The sequence below is a fragment of the Macaca thibetana genome, chromosome 2, assembly GCF_024542745.1.
Source record: "Macaca thibetana thibetana isolate TM-01 chromosome 2, ASM2454274v1, whole genome shotgun sequence".
NCBI classification, from domain to species: domain Eukaryota; kingdom Metazoa; phylum Chordata; class Mammalia; order Primates; family Cercopithecidae; genus Macaca; species Macaca thibetana.
The window spans coordinates 119,446,459-119,469,345 of record NC_065579.1 but is presented as its reverse complement, the minus strand read 5'-3'; the positions used below and the strand labels follow the sequence as shown (position 1 = coordinate 119,469,345).

General features: G+C 38.3%; 1 protein-coding gene and 1 long non-coding RNA gene across 2 annotated transcripts in view; both read left to right on the top strand.

Annotated features, from left to right (window-relative positions):
* The window catches only part of PSMD6 (proteasome 26S subunit, non-ATPase 6), a 1,096,682-nt gene that overhangs the window by 12,522 nt on the left and 1,061,273 nt on the right, over window positions 1-22,887 (top strand). The gene's annotated exons all lie outside the window — the stretch shown is intronic.
* The window catches only part of LOC126948859 (uncharacterized), a 60,705-nt gene that overhangs the window by 4,294 nt on the left and 33,524 nt on the right, over window positions 1-22,887 (top strand). Inside the window, exon 2 of the long non-coding RNA XR_007723555.1 lies at window positions 2,536-2,681. This is a non-coding gene — a long non-coding RNA (uncharacterized LOC126948859). The remainder of the gene's footprint in view (window positions 1-2,535; window positions 2,682-22,887) is intronic.

Below are 22,887 nucleotides of genomic sequence, written 5' to 3'. Positions count from 1 at the left end.
TTGATCAGGCACCACCTGGTTATGGGTTCTTGCCTAGTTCTGGAGTCTGCATTAACTCCTGACATCTTTATTTGTGGAAATATTACTTTGGGGAACCAAGTAGAGCAGACATTAAAACCAGGGGATTTCTGACAGCTTCCTGGCTTGAAGTTTCCTCTTTAGTTTTTCACATTGCCTAAGGAAGATAAGCTAAAGATTACTGAAAAGAAAACAAAGCTTTGCCAGGTACTGTGATATGGAAAGCCAGGGCTCACTGTTCAAAGAAGTCCACCTCCCATGCTGTTGAAACAGCCTTGCTTTATCGTGTGTTGAAATCATATTTTAGACTCTTGGCTATTCTTCCATGTCTCTTGTGGCTGAGCCTGTCTCTTATATGAGTTCAACTGGGCCTAGATTAAAAACCAATTCAGTTCAAAGAGCATTTGAATCTAGATACTAACTATTCTTCACCAGTGAAACAATCCCATGGGAGACTTTTTTTTTTAATTTAAATGATGTAAAAGTCACAATTAGCTTGATAATGATTGGTACAATTTAGTCATTAAAATAGTCTAAGCCATTTTATTCACATACATTTTGAGGAGCTACTATAAAGCAGATGCTGTTCTAGGTACTGTAGATATTGTAGGAGACAGAAAAGTTGGAGGAAGACAGAAAAGAAGCAAATATATTGACAATAATTTTGATAAAAATATAACTCAATTGTGTCAATCATTAATAAGCTAATTGTGGTTTTTAAAACTCACTTAAAAAGAAGGCTCCCATGGGGTTGTTTCACTGACCCAAGTATAGTTCATATCGAGGTTCAAATGCTCTTTGAACTGAATTGGTTTTCTATCTAGGCCCAGTCAAACTCACACCAAGGATAGGCACAGCCACAAGAGACATGAAAGCATGGCTGAAAGTATAAATACAATTTCAAATGAAGAGTGTGATGTGATAGAAAACATCTTAGAGTAGGTGTGTATGTATAGGTTCTTTAGACCAAGGTGATCATGGAAGATCTGTTTGAGTAGGTACATCCACGTTGAAATTTGGAGAATAACAAGGAACTAGTCATTTGAAGACGTAGGAAACAGCATTCTTTGTGGGAGAAGTGAGGCCAAAAACTTAGGTCATTAGAGAGCTTGGTGTGCAGGCAGAACTATAGGACCAGTGTGGCTGAGTATAGTGTGGAAGGGGGAATAGCATTTGGTGGTAATGTTAGAAAGGTGAGTGGAGCTTGAATTATGGAGGACAAAGGGTCTCGAAGACTCTACTGGAAGTCACCAAAACATTTTGGAGAGTTCACAAAGCTAAAATAATTTTCATAATAATACTAAATATTATTTTCCCTTTTCACATTTGTTCTCTGATGAGCACACAGTAGAGTTTTTCAGAGGCTACATACAATCATTCCTAAATCTCTCAAATTGCTGATGTCTCAGGGAAATCAACTTATTGTAAATTTAAGCACAGACAAGTACATATAAATGGAGATGGCCTAACTAGCCATACAAGCTGATAAAAGTTTTAGCTAAAAATTTAATGAATGAGCTAAAACAGAAGGTGGCTAATATGAGAGTATAGAATCCTTGGGAGCTGCAGACACAAGGGGACTTGACACTCACTCTCAGGCTCTTTTTTGTGGATTTTATTGGATATTCATGAGAAAGATGAGAGGCAGGTGAGAGTCCAGAGGAAACCTCCCTTGTGGTGCAAGGCATGGAGAAGGGGAATAGCAACATCCCTGGGAAAGGCATGAAGCCCCATCCAGGTCCTTCAGTTGGAGATATCAGACAAAAAATTTAAATGTAATTATTAAATTAATGGATCTAGTAGAAAAATGAATAGCATGCAATGTCAGATGATGAACTTTAGCAGAGAGATGACAATTAAAAGAAACAATCAAAATGCTAGAAGTGAAAAACAGATTAAATGCCTTTGATAAATTTATCAGTAAACTCAATACAGCTGAGGAAAGAATCCGTGCGATTGAAAATAGGCCAATAGAAATTACCCAACTTGAGACACAAATTAAAAAATGGAACTGAGTATCCTAGAGTTGTGGAACAATATCAAATGGTCAAATGGTCTAATACACCATATGACTGAAATCCTAGAAAGAGAAAAAAAACTTGAAAGAATCAATATTTGAAATATATGTCTGAGAATTTTCTGAAATTAATGATGGATGACAAACTACAGCTCTAAGAAGCTTAGAGAACAACGACGAAGATGTTAAAAACCCTAGACACGTCATATTCAAACTTCTGAAAACCAAAGATAAGGAGAAAATCTTGAAGGCCATGAAAAAAAAATTGCATAAAGAGAAGCAAAAATAAAAATTATTAGCCACTTCCCCTTAAATCTCTCCAAGCTAGAGGACAAAAGTGACATCTTTAAAGTGCTGAAAGAAACAAATTATACAAAATTATTACATGTACCCTAGAAATGCATACATCTATTAGGTATTAATAAACAAATTTTAAAAACCCAACTGTACATCCAGAATACTATATCCAGCAAAAATGTCTTTCAAAAATACTTTTTCAGGCAAAAACTTGGTGAACTCATTACCCGCAGACCTGTTCTGTGGAAAAAATGTTAAAGGAAGTTCTTCAAACAGAATGTAATACCAAATTAAAGAAACTTGGACCTACATGAAGAAATGAAGAGTACTGGAAATGGCATTAATGAAGGTAAGTATAAAATTATTTTTTCTTCATTTTAAATTGCTCTAAAAGATAACTTTCTATCTAAAGTATATACTAATGTACATTTATAGCATATGTGTGAGCAAAATGTATAAAACGATAGTAAAAAGAGGGGAGAGAGGAAGCAAAAGAATACTGTTTTAAAGTTTCTTGCCTGCCATGTGAAACTGTATATTTGAAGGTAAACTGATTAAAGATTATATATGTGTGTATACATACATATATACACATACACACATATATACATATATACACACATATGTATATATAAAACCCTGGAAGAGCAACCACTAAAAATTTATTTTAAAGAGATATAAAAATAATCCAGCTTTAGTTTTTAATCTGGTAAATATCAATAGATATAACCAAGCTCTTTGCTTTCCTCACTAATTTCTAAAAGTGTGACAGAGTCCTGAGGCCAAAAGTTTTAAAAGTTTTAAAGTAGCACCTTGAAGGCCCTGGTAAGGAATTTCAGTTTCATTATAAGTGCAACTGGAAGCCTTTTGAGTTTTAAGCAAGGGTATAATATACCACATTTGCATTATAAACAGATGTGGAGAATGGACTGTAGAGAGCAGGAATGGAGGGAAGACCAGTCAGGAGGCTACCATAGTCATCCTAGCCACATGTGGTTGGGGCTTGTACAAAAGTGATGGCAATGGCGATGGAGAGCAGTGGATGGATTAGGATGATTTTTACATGTTGAAGGGATTGCATTTATAAATGACTTGAGGATGATGGGAAAAGATCAGTCAAGGATAATGCCTAGACTTCTCATCAACCTTATTGATGAAATTTCATCCATTTAAAACATACACCAAGATGAGTATGGAAAGATATATATGCCTACAGAACCATACCACTGTAATACAGAAATATCTTTTTTTTTTTTTTTTTTTTTTTTTTTTTTTTTTTTTTTTTTTTTACCAATTCTAAACAGTTCTTTGTGCTCCTTTGCAGGACCTCCTAGATTTTTTTACTTTAGCAATTGAAAAAAAATAATGGTGCACATTTCCAAGGTACATCCATTAAGGAAGGAATATAGTTAGAAGAGGGAAGTGGATGGGAATTGAGAATTCTGGCACTAGATTGATAGGCTGTTTCCAATGGTTATGCTTCATATCCTCCAAGAAGACATCCATACCCATTGCTCCTTGCTATTCTTCAGCTGGTGGAGAGCCCAACTCTGCCCCGCGATGCCATGCTGCAGTACTATACTATACTATACTATACTATACTATACTATACTATACTATAGTACAGTTACTGTGCAGCTGCACTGTAATTACCATTATATCCCCCAATACAATGAGTGCCTAAAAACAATAACTGCGTATTTCTGCATAGGGTCTTGTACATATGGACATGCAATAAATAATTGCATGAATAATCATTCATGAATTATTGATGAATAAATGAATACGAACAATTCTTAATTTGCTAGAGTTTGCTGTCATTAATGATGCCATTTTTCATACCTCACTGGCATACATACAAAAAAATCCACCTTCACCACTAGTTGCATGTGGGCTGTTTTATTGGTTGAGAATCATGTTCCTTGATGTGACTCTGGCTTGTCTAGACAGGAGATAGTGTCTGAAAGATGACTGGTTGGGATGAAAGGGCATTCTAGGATTAGAGTGATGATAACTGATCAGTAGAGATTCCAGCTTCTTGAGCTCTGAATGCTCACATAAGGCATCCAGACAGCCTTCAAAATATGCCCTACCCATATTTTCTGTAACATATTCAATGTTATTACAGAAATATCTCCTGTGTGAACAATGAGGAAGGCTTAACTTGTGCATCTTGAAAAAAAATCTAAGTATAATACATATACAATTAAGTACATGATAAATTTTTACACATGTATCCACCCACATGACTATCACCCAAGTCAAGATATAGAACATTGTCAGTACCCCAGAATATGAGAGTAAACTAAGAGTAAAGAGAAGAAAATTGACTGGTCAGTCTGAATTAGTGAAAATAGACTAAAATATAGAGAATCATAGCTTAAAGTATATTTTAATTTCCATCTATTAAATAAGGAATGTGATTCAAATGCCAACTTGCATGCCATAGACTTACTTTCAAGTAAGTCTAACATTACTTGAAAGTAGATTGATTAATTAAAGATGTAACCCTAGGGCAACCACTAAAGATTCTTTTAAAGAGGTATAAAATTTAGGTAATACGTGAGTACCTACATTTATTCATCACATTTCTTGTTCTTTTACATGAAGATGTATTCAAAACTTTTAAAATATTTTTAACATTCTCCTCTAAACTCATTGTATTTATACTTTCATTTGCTTCACAACTAGTTTTATCAAAGAGAGCAGAAAGAAAAAAATTCAGCATAAATACAAAGAAAAAGAAAAAATTCAGCACAGGCTCAGTTGAATAATTGAAATGTCCAAATTAGTGGGATCTGAGCTAAAATGGTTGTACAAGTATTAATAAAGAGTTACGTTCTGCATTTCTTGTCCTGGTCAGCTGCATTACAGGTAATTAGTGATGGTGCTCTGGGGTGAGAAGACCACACTGCCTCTTTGAGTACTTTATGGATTCACTCACCGATCTGCAATATGTCAACACTCAGAGAATGAAAACAAGGGATATGAAAATAATGTCTGCCTGCATAATATCTAAAGTCAGATTTACTGGAACAGTTTTAAGGAATAATGCATTTATCCAGGAGAATACTGTAGAAGAGACTGACAGGCATTGCATGACTAATGTTCTTCCAATAATAACAATAACTTGCATTTATAAGCCGCTTTTAACTTTTCACTGGCTTTTATATATCTCATTTAAGAGCATTTTCAGAGTCTCCTAAAGCACACGTAAATGCTGGATTTCAAACATAGATGAAACTTGCAACTGAGTTTGAAGTAGTCATAAGTTGCTGTGGATGTACCCACAAGAACATGTCCTCTGTAACAAGAACAGTGTGTGTCTTTAAACCTCTAGTGTTAAGAGGCTGACAGTTGATAGATTACTATAAGCACCAAGCTCTTTTCCAAGTCCCTCCCAGGAAAACATCTGCACTTTTTTCAGATATGGAATATTCAGGATTGTTTTTAATTTGCAGCCAAGAACTTTGTCTTCTCAGCTGATTCCTTTTCTTGTTTTTACCTGTATCCCCTTAAGCTGGGATTCTAAGGAGAGTGATTAAAATCAAACAGATATCTTCTTCTGTGGCCAGGGAGAGAACATTCTTTAAGGCAGGAGGAATTGCTGGTAGAAGAAACGGCAGATTTTAAGGAAAATCTTCCAAAATGACATTAAACTAGACATTTCTTGGGGAATGGGTATTGCTTGAGGGCATTATAAAGTCGGGGACAGACTTTATAATGTGTGTCCATTATTGTGGTTCCAAAGATACTGGTAAAGGAGGAAAACAGTTAGAAACCTGCTGAGATCTATTCAGTGCTGTTCATAGTGAATAATCTGAGAACACAAAGGCTGCCACTGACTGTATGTGCAGTTACTGTGGTAGAGCTTCAGAACATGAGTCTGGTTTAAGACTGGATTATGCCGGGCGCAGTGGCTCACGCCTGTAATCCCAGCACTTTGGGAGGCCGAGGCGGGTGGATCACCTGAGGTCAGGAGTTCGAGACCAGCCTGACCAACATGGAGAAACCTCGTCTCTACTAAAAATACAAAAAATTAGCTGGGCGTGGTGGCGCATGCCTATAATCCCAGCTACTGGGGAGGCTGAGGCAGGAGAATTGCTTGAGCCTGGGAGGCGGAGGTTGTGGTGAGCCGAGATCGTGCCATTGCACTCCAGCCTGGGCAACAAGAGTGAAACTCCGCCTCAAAAAAAAAAAAAAAAAAAAAAAAAAAAAAGACTGGATTATGTTTGATTCCTAACTTCATGACCTAGGGTGACTTACTAAACCTCTCTAGGGCCTCAGGGTTTTCCCTGTACAATGGGAATATGCAGGAAAACTCAGCACAGAGAAGTTGAATTATCCACCCAAGATCACACAGTCAACAAGCTGCAATGTTTGTGTCTGAACCACGGCAAATGACTCCAGAGCCCTAACTTTTACCATCAATGGCTTGATCAAGGCCAACATTAAGCCAAAGCATTATTTGCTTTTAATACAGGGTCCATATGTTCCAAGTTGCCTGAGACAGTCCAGTATATGCCTGGTATAGCTATTAAAAGCACTCCCTTTCACTTTCCAAATTGTCCTGGCTTTGTTTGGACCATAAATGCTATGGTCTTCCTCATCCTTGGTTAGTCTTTATTCTCGTCTCTCATTGGGCCTTACACCTCCATTTATGACTTTTCTCTCAGGCTCCCAGGGCCTTATGATGCCCGGAGCTGCTTCCACTCCTCTGTGTTGCCACCTTTTAAGGCCAGATGGCTACAAATGCCAGCAGAACTGCTTTGGCTCCTGCAGATGCCGTAGCTATCCCTCTTCTCACCATGATACCCCTCACTCATCTTTGGGCTTCTCTGCCCACTCTGACACTATGTCTTGATTCCCCCTATTCACATGGTGGTCCTTGCTTGGGAATGATCTCAGCATCCACTTTGGATCTGGCATTTGTTCCTCAGTTCCATGCACCCATATGCCCCTGATTCCAGAAAATTCTCTACTGTGGTTTTGAAACAGCCTGCCTTGGCTTTGTGACTATGTTTCTTTTCATAAGAGGCTGATGATTGCAAATTATGACAAATGTTCTCCAGCTGGGTGCCCTTCCCTAGAAAGAGGCTGTTTACCCTCTAGGAGGAAGGAGAACATTGAATATCTACATATTTTCTGTTGAAAGTGTCACTTGTTTAAAAATTATTCTTTTGAAAAATATTTGTTTCACATAAATGTGTGTCTATGAATAGGTTATGAAAGACTTGCCTCTGATGTTACAAACAAAAGAATGTGAGATTAAAACAATGAGCCTGTAATTTTTACCCTTTTAAAGGGGTAAAACAGTGAGTTCTTTGCTTCCGGTCAGCACCCTGTTGTGTCTCCCTGGGGACTTGGCTGCAAGGCAACAGCAGCCTCTCTACCGACCCCGCCCCTTTGCTGAGTGAACCCATTCCACATGCGCCCAGTGGCCTGAAGCTAAAGATTTGGAGGCAGGAAGCATCTTTTCTCGAGATCAGTTCCAGATCTTGATGGTCCAGCACCTTCTGCCATTTTCAACTCAAAAGACCCAAACTGAAAGTTCTATTGCAGAGCTGGGGAGATCATTTCAAGAGAAAGCATGTGCCAGATACACAGTGGCACACACAGTAAGTACCCAAATGTGTTCCTTCAACTAAAATGGAGTTTAGAGTGGGTCTTCCTAAAAACAACTCATAATAATCATTCAATGAATTCTGTAAACATGTAAAAACTCCTGATAATCTCTATCTCTATTCCAGTTACAATCTTATTATGACCTTGTTTATCCTGTGACATAAATAATATGGTTTCAATGTCATCAGGTGAATGCCTAGCTCAAGGTCACATAGCTAGCCAATGCCTAGCCCAGGCCCAAATTCAATATTCTGAAAAATTCCTTCATATCTCTTCACTTTTTTCCAACATAAAACCAAAATAGCCAAAGAAAAGATGTGAAAATCTGTCATGTGAAAGAATATTCCTTTGGATAGCTTGTTCAAAAAAAAACCCTAGTATTGCATGTAAATGAACATTGTGGCCTTCATTTATATTCAGGTGATTTAATGTGTAGAAGTGAAGCGTAGAGCAGGGTGTGACCATTATCATGCTGTGTTCATCTAACGCATCTGGACAGTTTTAAAGATATACACGGAAAGAATTTGGCAAATGTAAATGTCCTCTGACATTTACTTGGTAGTAAACATAAGCATCCAACTTCCTCAGCTTTGTTGGCTTCATTACTCAAAGTATACTCTTTCTTCTTTCTCTTACTCAGTTTAAAAATTTCCATTAAATTACTTTATATTTTTTTAAAAATTTCAGAACACTGGGGAGAATGACAGGACACTAAGTTCAGCAAGAAGTGAGTTTTATATCAGTAATTTGCCTAAGTAAAAACCAGAAAGGAGGAAAGTAAAGTGGGAGACAATCATTTAAAGTTGAATCCTTATACCCAAAGGAAATGGAGTTTGAAGTTACAGAATTGCCTCCATGTCACAACTTAAGTGCTTAGCGAGGATCCCCTCCTTGCCAGCATCTTGAACTTTTCCATTTCTGTCTTCATCGGGGATAGCTGATGTTTATAGAAAGAAATTCTCAAGCTTGCTCAAATAAAGAGGAAGGTAATTTCAGGGTACAAGAAATACTTGGTTTAAGAAGAACATGAACTTTGGAATAAGACAGAATTGAGTTTGAATCCTATTGCTACCAGTCACTAACCATGGGACTTGTGCAAGCACGTAACTTAAGCTCTCCAGGTCTCAGTTTTCTCAGCCGTAAAATGGGAATAGTAATAGTTCTTTGTAGGGTTGCGGATGAAATGAAACAATGTATGCACAATGCCATGTGGTTATGTGTTCAGAAATATTGACCATTATTTGTTTATTGGATACTGAGTTTGGATACTGAGTCTTCATGAAGATGGAAATGAAAAGTTGATAGGAATAGAAAATACTTCTGTGTCCGGAATTGGTTCCTTCCTGTGGGTTCTTGGTCTCACTGACTTCAAGAATGAAGCCGCCGACACTTGCGGTGAGTGTTACAGTTCTTAAAGATGGTGCATCTGCATTTTGTTCCTTCAGATGTTCAGGTGTGTCCGGAGTTTATTCCTTCTGGTGGGTTCGTGGTCTCCCAGACTTCAGGAGTGAAGCTACAGACCTCCTCAGTGAGTGTTACAGCTCTTAAAGGTGGTGTGTCTGGAGTTGTTTGTTCCTCCCGGTGGGTTCGTAGTCCTGCTGACTTCAGGAGTGCAGCCTCAGACCTCTGCATTGTTACAGCTCATAAAGGTAGTGCAGACCCAAAATGTGAGCAGAGCAAGATTTATTGCGAAGAGCAAAACAACAAAGATACCACAGCAAAGATGCGGGGAGTGGGTGACTGGGTTGCCGCTTCTGGCTTGGGTGACCAGGTTTTATTCCCTTATTTGACCAAGCCCACATCCTGCTGATTGGTCCATTTTACAGAGTGTTGATTGGTCCATTTTACAGAGTGCTGATTGGTGCGTTTACAAACCTTTAGCTAGATACAGAGCGCTGATTGGTGTGTTTACAATCCTTTAGCTAGACAGAAAAGTTCTCCAAGTCCCCACTGGACCCAGAAGCCTAGCTGGCTTCCCTTCTCACTTCCAGCTCTGTGGGGCCACACATTCATTCATTTTTGTCTCCTCTGTAGTCTTCCACTGTTTTCTTTTAGTATTTTCTCTCTCTTGATGGAACTACTCAGTTTTCTATTTGTGTCTCTTGACTGACATGGCCCAATGGAACTGCTAATCCTAAATCTACTTGACTACATTCTGGTGCCCATCAACAGTTGACTATAGATTATCAATATCTTAGTTCAAACTAAGTTCAATAGAAACAATCTGATTAGCTGCTGGTCAGCCAATGGATGAATACTCTGGGTCAATTTTTCACTCATAATGTAATCAAGCTAATGGTCAAGTTGTTGACTTTTAAGGTCAAATAAGTATTGCCATTCATCCTGACTTTGAGACACACCATGGTTCCTTCCACCAGCCTAGGTCCTCTGGCCAGTGGACTCAAGGCCTTGAGTAAAATGCTTTCCTTGTCTAAAATCCAAAAGATCTGTTACTTAATATGATTAGGCTTCTTGTAAGGTCTGCAAATCTTTCAAAGGGACATTTCAAAAGCTTCTGGACTTAGATAATTGTGTCAAAAGGGAAACAGCTGTTTCTGTATTTGCAGAGAAGAATGAAATTAAACAAATGCAGAGAAGAGGCTCGTGTATAATCAGAACTGGATTTTAGCAGTGTTTGGACTCACCACCCGGCAGCTTCATTCTTCTTCTCTATCCAGCCTCTTACCATTTCTTGATTCTGTCTCACGCTGTATACCCATCTTTCATTTAGCATTTCCCTTACATTTCACTGGAATCCTTCGCTTCTTGCTTCATAGTACATTTCCCCGTCCTTAGATTTTATCACCACTTCTTTCCTTTCAAGATTCTTTTGTTCATTTGCTTTTTGTTTGCATTGTCTGTTGTGTTTTGATTTTGGCTAAGAGAAAGATAAAGAAAAAATATAAATTCCTACATTGTTTTTGTTTATTTCTGGGAACAATCATTTTCTCGTTTTCTGTGGTGAAATCTCACAGGCCTCATTCAAGCCAGTTTCAAAAACATAGTATTAATCTCTTGCTGTTTACATGTAAGATATTTCAGTGAGTTTTCCAAATGTTTAAATACATGGTCAGAAGCTGTGGTTTACCTCCCAACTTTGTTTGGAGAAAACAAACTAAAACAGCAAGGCTTTTTCTCTTTAGCCTTGGTTCATGACCACAGAGTTTCTCCTTTGAATCCGATTTTCATCGTTCTGTTGTATCTTGAATGTTGTAAAGTCACAAGTAACTCACTCTGAAAATCTCTTAAGTTCACATCACTCAGAAAAGATTCATGTATGGTTATAAAGGTGTCAACACTTTTACTTTTATTAAAATATCAGCAACTGCTGATCAGCAGTAATTTTAATTAGTTTGTCCCATAAATATTTGTTGAGCACCTACTAAAAACTAGAATCCAAAGGAGGAAAAAAATGTAGAGGGTAGATACATACTGACAGTTGTTTAATGGAAGAGTAAAATAATAAATGGGTAAATTGCACAATTGTATGAATTTCCATATGATTGTGGAATAATTATGGTAAAGATTATTAGAAATTTTTTACACATTGATTTTATCCTTAGAAGAGGAAAGATCACTGAATACAAGAGTTTTGAATGTTCTTTATTCATTTAAAAAGCTGACTAAATTTCAATCTTAATATGAAATTTTAATTTATGTCCACTTTGTATTCACACATTGGACAGCGATTTTCTGAATCTCTTTTATGAATTATGTTTTGGCTCTGCTTTGCAAATACAGTGATATTAAAAAAATTGTTGATTGCAGAGTCAAGAATTAGGCAAGTAATCATGTACATATATTTTAAAAAATCAAGTTCAATGTTATGAAGAAAAAGTAAAAGAAGCTGTGAGAGCATCACAGGAGAACTAATTTGGTTTGTGGTGTTATGATACCGAGCAGCATTTAAGCTTGATTCAGACAGGCCTAGGGGGCAGATCTGACTGCACTACTTACTGGTTTTATGACAAGACCTCATCTGTGAAATGGGCACACAAATAAATATTTCCTATTTCGATGGCTTATTGCAAAGATGAAACAAGCACTTATCCATAATATAAGTGCTTTTAAAACAATATTCTTTACTGATAATTCTAATAAGGCAAGCAGAGCTAGGAACCACAGAACAAGAGGTAGAAAAATAGACATTATCTGGAAGCATCTATGCATTCAAAATCCCAGTGCAGACAATGATGGCCTGAATATCAGGCACTGTCAAGCCATCCTTTATTCTGAAAGCCAGTGCCTCTGTTTTTGAATGTTATGGCTCCATTTCATCTTGATCCTGAAGTGGGGTGGGGGGGCAGTGTGGGCATCTGTGTGGGCCTGGTCGTTATGTTTTACATCCGTTTCCACTGTTATCTGCACATCATCCATCTTGGTTCCTGACATGCCTTGAAATACGAGCTTGCCTCCACCAGGCCTCTCTTCACATTCTCCTTTCCAAAGCCATAAGGAAAACGATTGCTTTTCAAATGTATTTAGGGCTTCAGGAAGGTAATAGCATGGACAGCCTGAGACCCAAATGCCCTACTGATTTCTTAAGCATGCAACTCAGAGGCAGGCAGGCCATCTGCTGCACATGGTCCTTTGTGGGGTCAGGTTTAGGAGGCCCTTTCCACTCTCCAAGCCCAAGAAATGGTTTTTCAAAACTCAGCAAGAGTGGGGCAGCTACTTCACCCATCAGTTTCTTCCTAGTCCTGTGTCAGAGCTCTTAGAACAGATGAATGATGAAATACGTAGGTACAGAATTCTGTTACATTCATGGGAGTATTATTCTGCATTCGTTAGTGGTTTTGAAATAAAGACAAAAGCAGTGTTAATAGCCAGCATTCTTGAAGCACCTACAACATGCCGAGAAATATGCCAAACAGTGTCATGGCATGTTCCTTTTTCGTTGTTACAACCTCGTGGAGAAGGAACTATCATCTGCTTTTCAGGCATGAGGAAAACTGACACTCAGAGGACTGTCCCTCATCTAAGGCCTTCCAGTTCATAAGTGGCAGAGCTAGGTTCCAGCCAAGTCTTCCTGTTGTGTCCATTAGAACACAAGATAATGAGATGATATCCATGGTTGTTTATACTCAGTCATTCACTCAGTCACTCCACAATGATTTATTTATCGACTTCGTCCAGACAGAATTCTTGGCAGTGGAGACTGAGCAATAAGAAACAGGTAAAATCTTTACCCTCATGAAGCTTATATTTTGGTGGAAGGAGATAGAAAATAGACAAAATAAGTAAATTTTATAGTGTAAAATGATAAATGCTAAGGAGAGAAATTAAGTAGGAGGGGGCATAGCCTAATTTTAAATAGGGACATCATTTAATATATTTCATACATAAAGCTTATTCGGGGACCGATGCTGAGAGTGCACTTGATATAAGATCTTTTCCTTCCTTCTTAGGGAATCTCAGGCAGTTTCATCTAGCAAATATACAAGCCATTTGTACCTTGGCCCCCAGATGCATAGACATTCACAAACATCCTGGAATTAGTGTGTTCTTTCATAGGCTCCTGTCTGTTGAAAGTCACTAAGTATGGAAATAAGCAAGTGCTTTAGCCTTGGAAATTCTATAAAGACCTCTTTTGGTTAAGAGCTGATGTTGAAATGGATTTGGACATAAATGCTGTTTTTCCATCCAGAATAGGTTTGAAGATATACATGTGATGGGAAAACAGAGCTGCCAGATGAATTTTCTATTTGTTTAAAATCCACCAGCAAAATTTACTAGTGAAGAAAAGCCCTGGTCATCATTCCTATATCTTCCCAATACCCTGAAAAAGAAAAACCACAAAATGAATTGTTTGAGGCTCAAGTTTGCATACTTGCCACTTAGAATTCAATAATTAAAAAAAAAAAAACTTAGAGCAACACAGAAGATGGCAAATATGGGCCTTATACACATGTGCATACGCACCCACATGTGCATACATACATACATATGTTCCAATTTTCAGTCTTTCCCCAACTGTAACAGTAAGAATTTCTAAGATCAATGGGACCATTTCAATATGACATATACTACCAACGTGAATTTGTCACTTGGGAAAGCACTTGGACTAAAGTAAACTTTTCTACCATTTTTGGAAAAGATGGTCAAATGAACAGCATAGATAAGGTAGCAGGAGTTATGCATAGCTTTTTAAAATCAAACTGTTTTAAAGTGATTGGTACAACCCAAACACCAGCCCCTGGTCTATAAAGAATGTGCTAAGTGCAAATGATTTTTATCTCTTAGCAGCTCCAGTGGGACCTTGCAGTCCTTTGAAAGTCATTTGTTGTTAGTCTCTGCCTTGAAAGCAATATCACTACCTGTCCTTAAAAAGTGTCCACACTTCAGGTTTTCCAGTGATTTCAAGTGGCCATCACCCCATTATTCCTAATTAGTGAGATTTGCTACTTGTGGGCTTTCCCGTAGCTATATGTGAATGTCCTACAAATGACTAGTCACAGATATTTAACATCCACATTCCACTTCCCTTCAGGTGCTGGCTTTCAGCCTGCCTTGCCCTTTCGCCAGTTTTAAGAGTTAGGTAAGTAGGACTAATTTCTGTTTCAATATCTCCAGCTGTTTTTGAATCATTAATTCTGCTTTTACTGCAGTAGATTTCCTATTCATTACAGAATAAAAATGAACATGCCTCAGGTATTTCACATTCTCCCAGCCTTATTTTGTCAAAAAAAAAAAAAAAAAAAAAAGCCCCTTCTGTACCTCCTAAAATTTAATGTATTCTCTGAGCTAATTTGTGTCTGGTGGTAATATGCTTTTATTGCTAAAAATCAAGTTATTTCACAGATTTGACCCATTTTATTTATTCAGCTCAAAGTTTTCAAGCCCCTCCCAATTAGGTCAATAATATGGACCATGCCCTGAACTATGCCAGAAAGTAATTCTGTACTTTCATTGAGAAACATTTCCTAAGTTTCCCCAAGTTTCACATACTATGATATCACCCACTCAGGAACAATTAAATTCTTATGGAGAAACCTGGCCTTTCACTAGTGAGATGAGGAAAAAATAAGAGGCAGTTAGATTAATAGGAAAATAATGCTGTTGTTGAAGAGAAACTTTCTAAACTATATAGCAACGGTCAAAAACTCAAGTCTTTCCAAGGGATTGGCCAGTGACTTAAAGGTTTCACCCAGTCCAGGCAAAAGATATCAGAGACCACTGGGCAAGGTTGCACACAGGAGACTGAGTGCTCCATTTAACTCATTCAAGTTCAACATTTAAAGGCACATCAACAAGCAGCAAGAGATGCAGGTTGAACAAATCACACTTGTGGGCCATTAGCTTAGAAAACCAACTAACCTTTAATTATTTGGGCCAGGTTAAGGAATAGCCATTTAGATAGCTGATATTGTAGATAACCAACTCCTAAATGACTTTCCAAATCACTTGCATTTGTCTTTAAGGCTGGATATTTACTTATGCAACTTATTATGCTCTTACTTGGTGTTAGTGTAAGGCTATTTCCAGAGCAGAGCAAAATGACCTCTTGATGTCAGAATTTCATTCTACTTGATCTGGGAGGAAAGCTATCCAAATGCCAACCCGTGTATTACTCCTTTCTGTGTCTCACAGTTTTATAACCTAGGTCCACAAGCCCTCTTGTTCTGTAGCATTCAGCTTGACAACTCAAACCTTTGAAAAAAAAATCACATATATGTGGACCTATGTACACATATCATTGTTCTCACAGATAATGTTGCACTTTCTCTCCACATATGTATTTCATAGAAATTGTCTCTTTCCCAGTGCTTCATTTTACTCTTGCCATGTATGTCTATAGTAGACAAAAAGGTCATGAATCTGGAAAAACGCCCTTTCATGGACAAGAAATACATTCAGGCTTTTTTTTTTTTTTTTTTTAAACATGTGTTGAAACCAGACCCAGGAAACTGGAGGCAACTTTAATCATCATGTCAATTAAATGGGAGGGTGTTATTGTCTGTATGAATGAGATGTGCTTCTTGAATTGATGAGTAAAAAATTCCTCTGTAGTGGTTCTCATCTTGCCATTAGCACCTCCATCCCTTAGAGTGTCAATATTTTGTATATTACCTCTGTTCCTCAATAATATACTCCAGATAGCACACCCTGGCTTCATGTTTTGCTTTTCCTTTCAAGTCTGTGTTTCTAAACTTACCTGTCTGGTGGCATTATTAAGCTTTGATATGTGCCATGCACTATGCTTTGCATATATTAGCTCATTTAAAAATGTCTCAATTCAGTTACATGGAAATAAGTTCAAGAGATCTATTGCACAACATGGTCACTACAGTTAATAACAATATATTATATTCTTGAAAATTGCTAAGAGGGTGAATGTTGTGTTCTCTCCACAAAAATAGCTATGAGAGCCAATAAAATGTGTTAATTAGCTAAAATTGGTCATTTCACAATGTATGTATACTTCAAAACATCATGATGTACATGATAATTACATATCATTTTACCAACTTAAAAAACCAAAAAAAGTTTAAATAGTTAATAAAACAAAAAATTAAAAATTAAAATATAATATAAAGATGTTTCATTGTGAAATACACAAAAATACAAGTTATAGGCAGGTTTTTGCCAAATGGTTAAAAAGTAAATATCTGTATCCACACAAAAACCTGCTCATAAATGTTTATGGCAGCTTTATTCATGATTGCAAAACTTGGAAACAACTAAGATGTCCTTCAGTAATTGATAAATAAACAATGGTACATCCAGGGAACAGAATATTATTCAGCAACAAAGAGAAATGAGCAATCAAGCCATAAAAAACCATGAAGGAATCTTAAATGCATACTGATAAATGAAAGAAGCCAATCTGAAAACGATACACACTGTAGAATTCCAACTATATGACATTCTGGAAAAGGCAAAACTATGGGTTGGGGGAAGGGAGGGATGAATCCACAGAGCACAGAGGATTTTAGGGAGTGAAACTATTCTGTATGATATTATAATGGTGGATACATGTTGTTATACATTTGTCCAAACCCATAGAATGTACAACATGAGTGAACACTAACATATACTATGGACTTCGGGTGATAATGATGAGTCAATGGAGGTTCATCAGTTGCAACAAATGTACCAGTCTGGTGGGGGATGTTGGCAGTGAGAGCTGTTGGAGTGAGGTGGGGGTAGAAGGTATACAGGAGCTCTGTATTTGTGCTCAATATTTCTGTGAACCTAAATCTTCTGTAAAAAATAAAGGCTATTAAAACAACAACAACAACTTACCTGTCCTCTGTCCCATTCCATCAGATCCCACATGTGAATGGCTGTGGGTGGCTGAATGTTACCCATCCTAGAGAACATGTTGATATTTTAAGGCAGGATGAGAGAGTCTTTCTGGCAGGCCTCGTATTGTATCTATATAAGTTAGTAACTAGTTTTCTTAAGCAGAGTATTATCTCCAAGAGATGTAAAATACAACATGAGGAACTCTTTCTCCCTCAACCAAATACCTCTTAGAGCAACAATGCTCATACTCTCCAGCCCAGTGGTATCAGCGCCATCTGGGAACTGGTTAGAAATGCCAACTCTTAAGCCCAAACACAGACCTACTAAGTCAGAAACTGCAGGTAGCAGTGGTGGGGGTGGAGGGTGGGGTGGAGTGGGAGTGCACAATCTATGTTTTCATAAACCCTCTAGGCAATTCTGAGGCATATTAACCTTCCAGAACTACTTGCGAGTATTTCCCTCCATAGCTCTGCAGGTAACCTGTTTTTCACCACCAATCTCCCCAGCCAGATTGTAAATTCAAAAGAAAAGGGCTCATCTACTTGTTTATGATTAACCCCCCAGCTCTAGCATTAATGCCTGGCACATAGTAGGTGCTCAGTGTATATATGTTGAATATATAAACAAATACATGAGTGATTGGCTAAATGCCTAATCCTCTAGCGAGACATGGCAAATACACACTGTAACTTTCCTAGCCCATTATGCAGGCACAATACTGTGGGGTTAAGCAGGGATTCATATGAGCTCTACTGCTTGGGTTTATCTCTTTGCTCTATCAACTCTGTAACCTTTGGTAAACCCCACCTCTCTTTGGATATTGATTTTCTCATCTGCAACATGGGGATGATAATAGTATCTTAACCTCATAGGGTTGGCTTTTTTTCTTTTTATAAGATTAAATAAGTTGTGGTAGTGATGTTTGTTATGATTTTAGCACCATGGTTCTTTCTTTCCCAAGTGGTAGCCAGGACATTCTCCACCCAAACCTGCAGATTTTGACAAAGGTCTCAATAGAGATTTCCCTGCCCCTTTATTAGCATAATATTGAGAGAACTAGAGTCCTGCAGACCTTAATCCAACTCCTATTTTGTAATTATTCACATCACAATTTATTCTGTCATTTATTGCTGCTGTTACTATTTACACTGCAAATAGTGCATTGTGGAAATATTTAAGTGGAATCTTTTAATCTGGTTGCATAAACAATATCAATGATCTGATATGACTTCCATGGTAAAGCCTTTCCTATGTTTTCTCACTTCTTGATGGAAATGAGAAACCTATGTTCCTATTACCTTTACTAAGACCTCAAACTGTTGTCATGGTTAAACCATTAAAATACAAACAAGTTGGGCTTTCTTTCTTTCTTTTTTTTTTTTGGCTTTTGTCACATGTAGTAATGTGCTATTTATTATCTCTTTCTGACTAATCCTCATTTTGTTTTTGATGCTCAGCATATTCCTTTCTGTGGGGAGCCATAGATTTGGCAGAAACTCAAGGAAAGGCTGAAAATACTTCTTAGAAACTATTTTAATCCCAAACAGTTAACGTTTGGAGAACAGGTTGAAACATATGTAATATAGGCACCAAAGTGTAGGCAATTATCTCCAAAGGGCAATAGGGGACAGAGAATAAAGGCTGTAGTGCCCTGAGGTCGAGGGTAAAGAACCAGAGAAATGCCTTCTTTGACTTCCCAAGGGTCACAGTGTCAACTGAAGAATGAAATGATAAGACAAATGGAAAAGCTTGGTAACCCCCAAATGGGTGTATTTATTCACACAGCTCAAACCTGACTACTGGAGCTCTTTTCCTGTCTGCTGACAGCCATTCTGAGCATTATAACAAGATCCAGAACAGGTTGTCTAGAAACCCTAATGATGCTCTGGACAAAGTGGATGAAAGGTGACAAGGCAAAGGGGAATGTGCACAGAAGTTTTGGCTCAAAAATCATGTGACTTTCAGAGGTTCTTTGTGTTGGCTTGAACCTTTGCACAACACAAAGATAATACAGTTCCTGTTTAATGTTTCTGAAGATAGAAGTGGATGTCCCAGAGTTAGGATTGCCTTCTAATTAAATGATGCCATTTGTGATGTCCTTGCAATATTTCATGGGTCAAGATGAGCTGCCTCTGCTCTTCCTTCCTGTAGTTTCATCCTGCCATTTAACCACATGTATTTGCGGGTGCGCACAAACACACACACACACACACTCCTCAGTAAAGCACTACCCATTACAGTATTGCTGTAAGGCAGTATTAGTTATTATTCAATGTCTGCAGTGCAGCTATTATACAACATGGATTTCAGGAAGGACATACACTATCACAAACATAACACCACCTTGCAGGATCAATTAAGAAAAATATGAGCTAAGGAGGCAGAAATCCTTGCTTAGTATTACAGAGAAATTATGACAAACTGTGAAAAGTTCCATAGGTTTTTGTTGCACTCAAATCTTTCCTTTAGGACCAACTTCTATGAAAATATACTATGCCTGGAATTTGCCCTGTCAAAGCCAGACATATTTTTTTAATTGAATCTTGCTTTGAGAGTAGTGAACTTTTTTTTCATCTGTAATTTGCTTTTTATGTGAAGGGAGAGACGTTCTGTTTCTCTTCTTTGGGGGAGTTGTCATATTCCTGTAAAAACAATCAATGTTAGATCATTTATCTCCTGCTCCATCAAGCTGTGATGTGGGATGTAAGTATGTGTATGTTCGCAATATAGATTTTTCGTTGCTATATTTTATAGTCATATTATTGGTGAGTGGCCCTCATTTATTTTCCAGACCATTTTGAACCCGATGACAACTCTTTAGGCTTTGTTTGTTAACTGTGTCCTGCCTGTCTACCTTTTCATGTAGTAATTGCTTTCAGGGAATAAAACAGAAATGGAGTATTGCTTTGTTTAATATTTTTCAAATCAAGTACATCATAGCACAACCATCTGTGAAAATACCTTTCAGCTTTCATCAACTTCTGCTACAGTTTTTTTTTTGAGGATTAATAATTCCTTCACATGGGTGTGTTTCTATGGCTAATGTAATATTTTTGAGCAAAGACTCGGTTATATTTACGTTCTGGCTTAGGTAAAAAAGAAAATGACTTGTTGAAGAAAAAATAGAATATTTTCACTCCTAAAATTTTGTTACTTGCAGAACAAGTGCTTTTGGAATGAAAAACATAGTTGGGAAGCTTTTTTGGTGAAAAATGTGGAAGTAAAATCATATTCGCTTTTTCTGCATGTAGAGTGCAATTCTCTAGCAGTGGGAATATGGCCCCTAGTCACATACTAACACAGTGTGAACTGCCTGGTTTCCTTCCAAGGTCCCTCTCCTTGATTGATTCCGGGGAAGGAGGTTTGTGTCTCAATTATTTTTTGTTGGCAACTGTGGTCCCTGTCTTTTCTGCCTATCTTTGTCTCTCATATGCCATTCTCCTCTCCTTTCCTTTCCCAAATCTTCACAAAGCCACAGTTGTTGCAGGTACCCAGGCTGGGAGGTGGGGCAGGCTGTGGTGGAGATTGCAAGATCATGTAGAACATGAAGCAACTAGAATTTTATAAAGAGACATGACCATTTTTTCAAAGTTCCTTGGCAATTGCTTTGTCTTAATTTGGGCTGCTATAACAGAGACCATTGACTTATGGTGGCTTATAAAAAACAAAAATTTATTTCTTACTGTTTTAGAGGCTGGAAATCCTAGAGTAGGTTGCCAGCATGGTTGAATTCTGATGAGGTTCCTGTTTCAGGTTGCAGACTGACGATTTCTGGTTGTATCCTCACTGGGGGAAGGTGCAAGGGAGTTCTAAGGGGTCTCTCTGATAAGGGCACTCATCCCATTCATGGAGACTCCACCCTCATGACCTAATCAATTTCCAAAACCTTACCTCCAAATGCCATCATTTTGCGGGTTAGGATTTCAACATATGTTTTTTGTGTGGGACACATTCATTCATTCCATTGCATTCCATCCTTAACCCCCCACCTGAAATTCATGCTCTTCTACATGCAAAATACATTCATTCCATCCCAACAGCCCCAAAAGTTGTAATTCATTCCAGCATCAACTCTAAAATTCAGGGAAAATTTGAGCATAATTTTGTATTTGCTTATGTGTGATTTCATCCATAAGAAACATTAAGTGAACATAGAAAACTACAACCAGGTGAGCCAAGCAGTGTAGGGATACACAAATTGCAAGGGCTTTGAGCATCCACCACCATCTGCCCTCAGTTCATCGCATTCTTGCGAGCCACACCCACCTACATCCTACGTGACAACTTTCCCTGGGATTCCAGATAACCCATTCCCACCACTTCACAATAGCTCACAAGGTGCACCTCTCCCCACACCCATGACATAAGCAAATGCAAGGCTGAGTGCCATATTTCTTCTAGTATTTATGTCTTTCTTATTCAACCAGTGTAACACTGTACCATTTTTATTAGGTTCCAATCTTCTTAAAACATGTCACAGGTGTTATTTTTGTGTATTTGCCTCTAGCCCCATTTTGCCCTAAGCCTTGTGGTTTTTATTGCACAGTTTTACATAGTATGATGATTTTCAAGAATGCCTGTATCACATTATAGCAGAGCTGACTTTATGTTGAAGCACCCTGTGGCTGGCAACAGCAGGGAGCTGTTACTACTCTTATGTCTGAAGGAGGAGAGCAGAGAAGATGTCATGGTAATCCTGAGAGGGAGACAGACCCAGCAGGAGAAGGATGCCTTGCTTCCACAAATGCCAAGTGCTGCTAGCCCATGAAGCAGCAGATGGAGAGCCTGGGGAATAAACACCCCGACCTCACTTTCCAGTCATTGGCAGTTATCACATGTTGGCAGAACCCCGCTGGAAGCTGGTGGGCTTGGCAGTCTGCTGAATGCAGTCCCCTATGGTCAGATGATACACAGGGCAGAGCAGGGTGGGGAAATGGATATGGAAGATTCCCTTGCCCAACGCCACTGGGGAAATTTTAATTATTTATTACATAGATGAGCTTTATTTTTCTTTTTCTAGATCTCTGTTATGTGGTCTGGAGAGTTGAGGGGTATTTTCAATTCTTTTATGTGATGTTCAGTAAGATGCAACCACAAGAGGAGACTCAGGAGTGGCCCGGGAAAGCAAAGTGTGTTATACTCACAGATCCTAAAGGTGGGGCATACCACTCAGGGACACAGGGGCAAGATAGCATGGTGGTCAGGAGGCAGGAAACAGAAACACAAACAGGGGGTGGATTGGGGCCATGGTCCATGGGGATTTCTATGGGAAAGGCAAGGCAGGGCAAAGTGAACAATTTAGGACTAGCTGGTTTGAGTGATATGTGGTGCGTTCTAAATTATAGAGGTGGTCCCTTGTTGCCTGGAATCTGGCTTTGGGATGTTTAGGGAAGAGGAATATAGTCTCCTGGGGTGTCTGGACCAAATAGAGAAGCTCGGGCTCTGGGCTGCAGATTGGTTAGTTTGCATATCAAAGGCATGCCTGGCTGAGCTCTCCCTATCTCTAAGAGCTGGCTGTTCCTGGGAGGGGCAGTCCCTCCCCAGCTAGAACGGTTTTTTTGAGATGTCAAAACATCAGAATATATAGAAAATAAAAACATATACAATACAGGGAAACTCATTGATGTGTTTTTCTAAACAAAGGAGAATTTTCTACCAAAGAAGAGAAACTGCACTCTTCT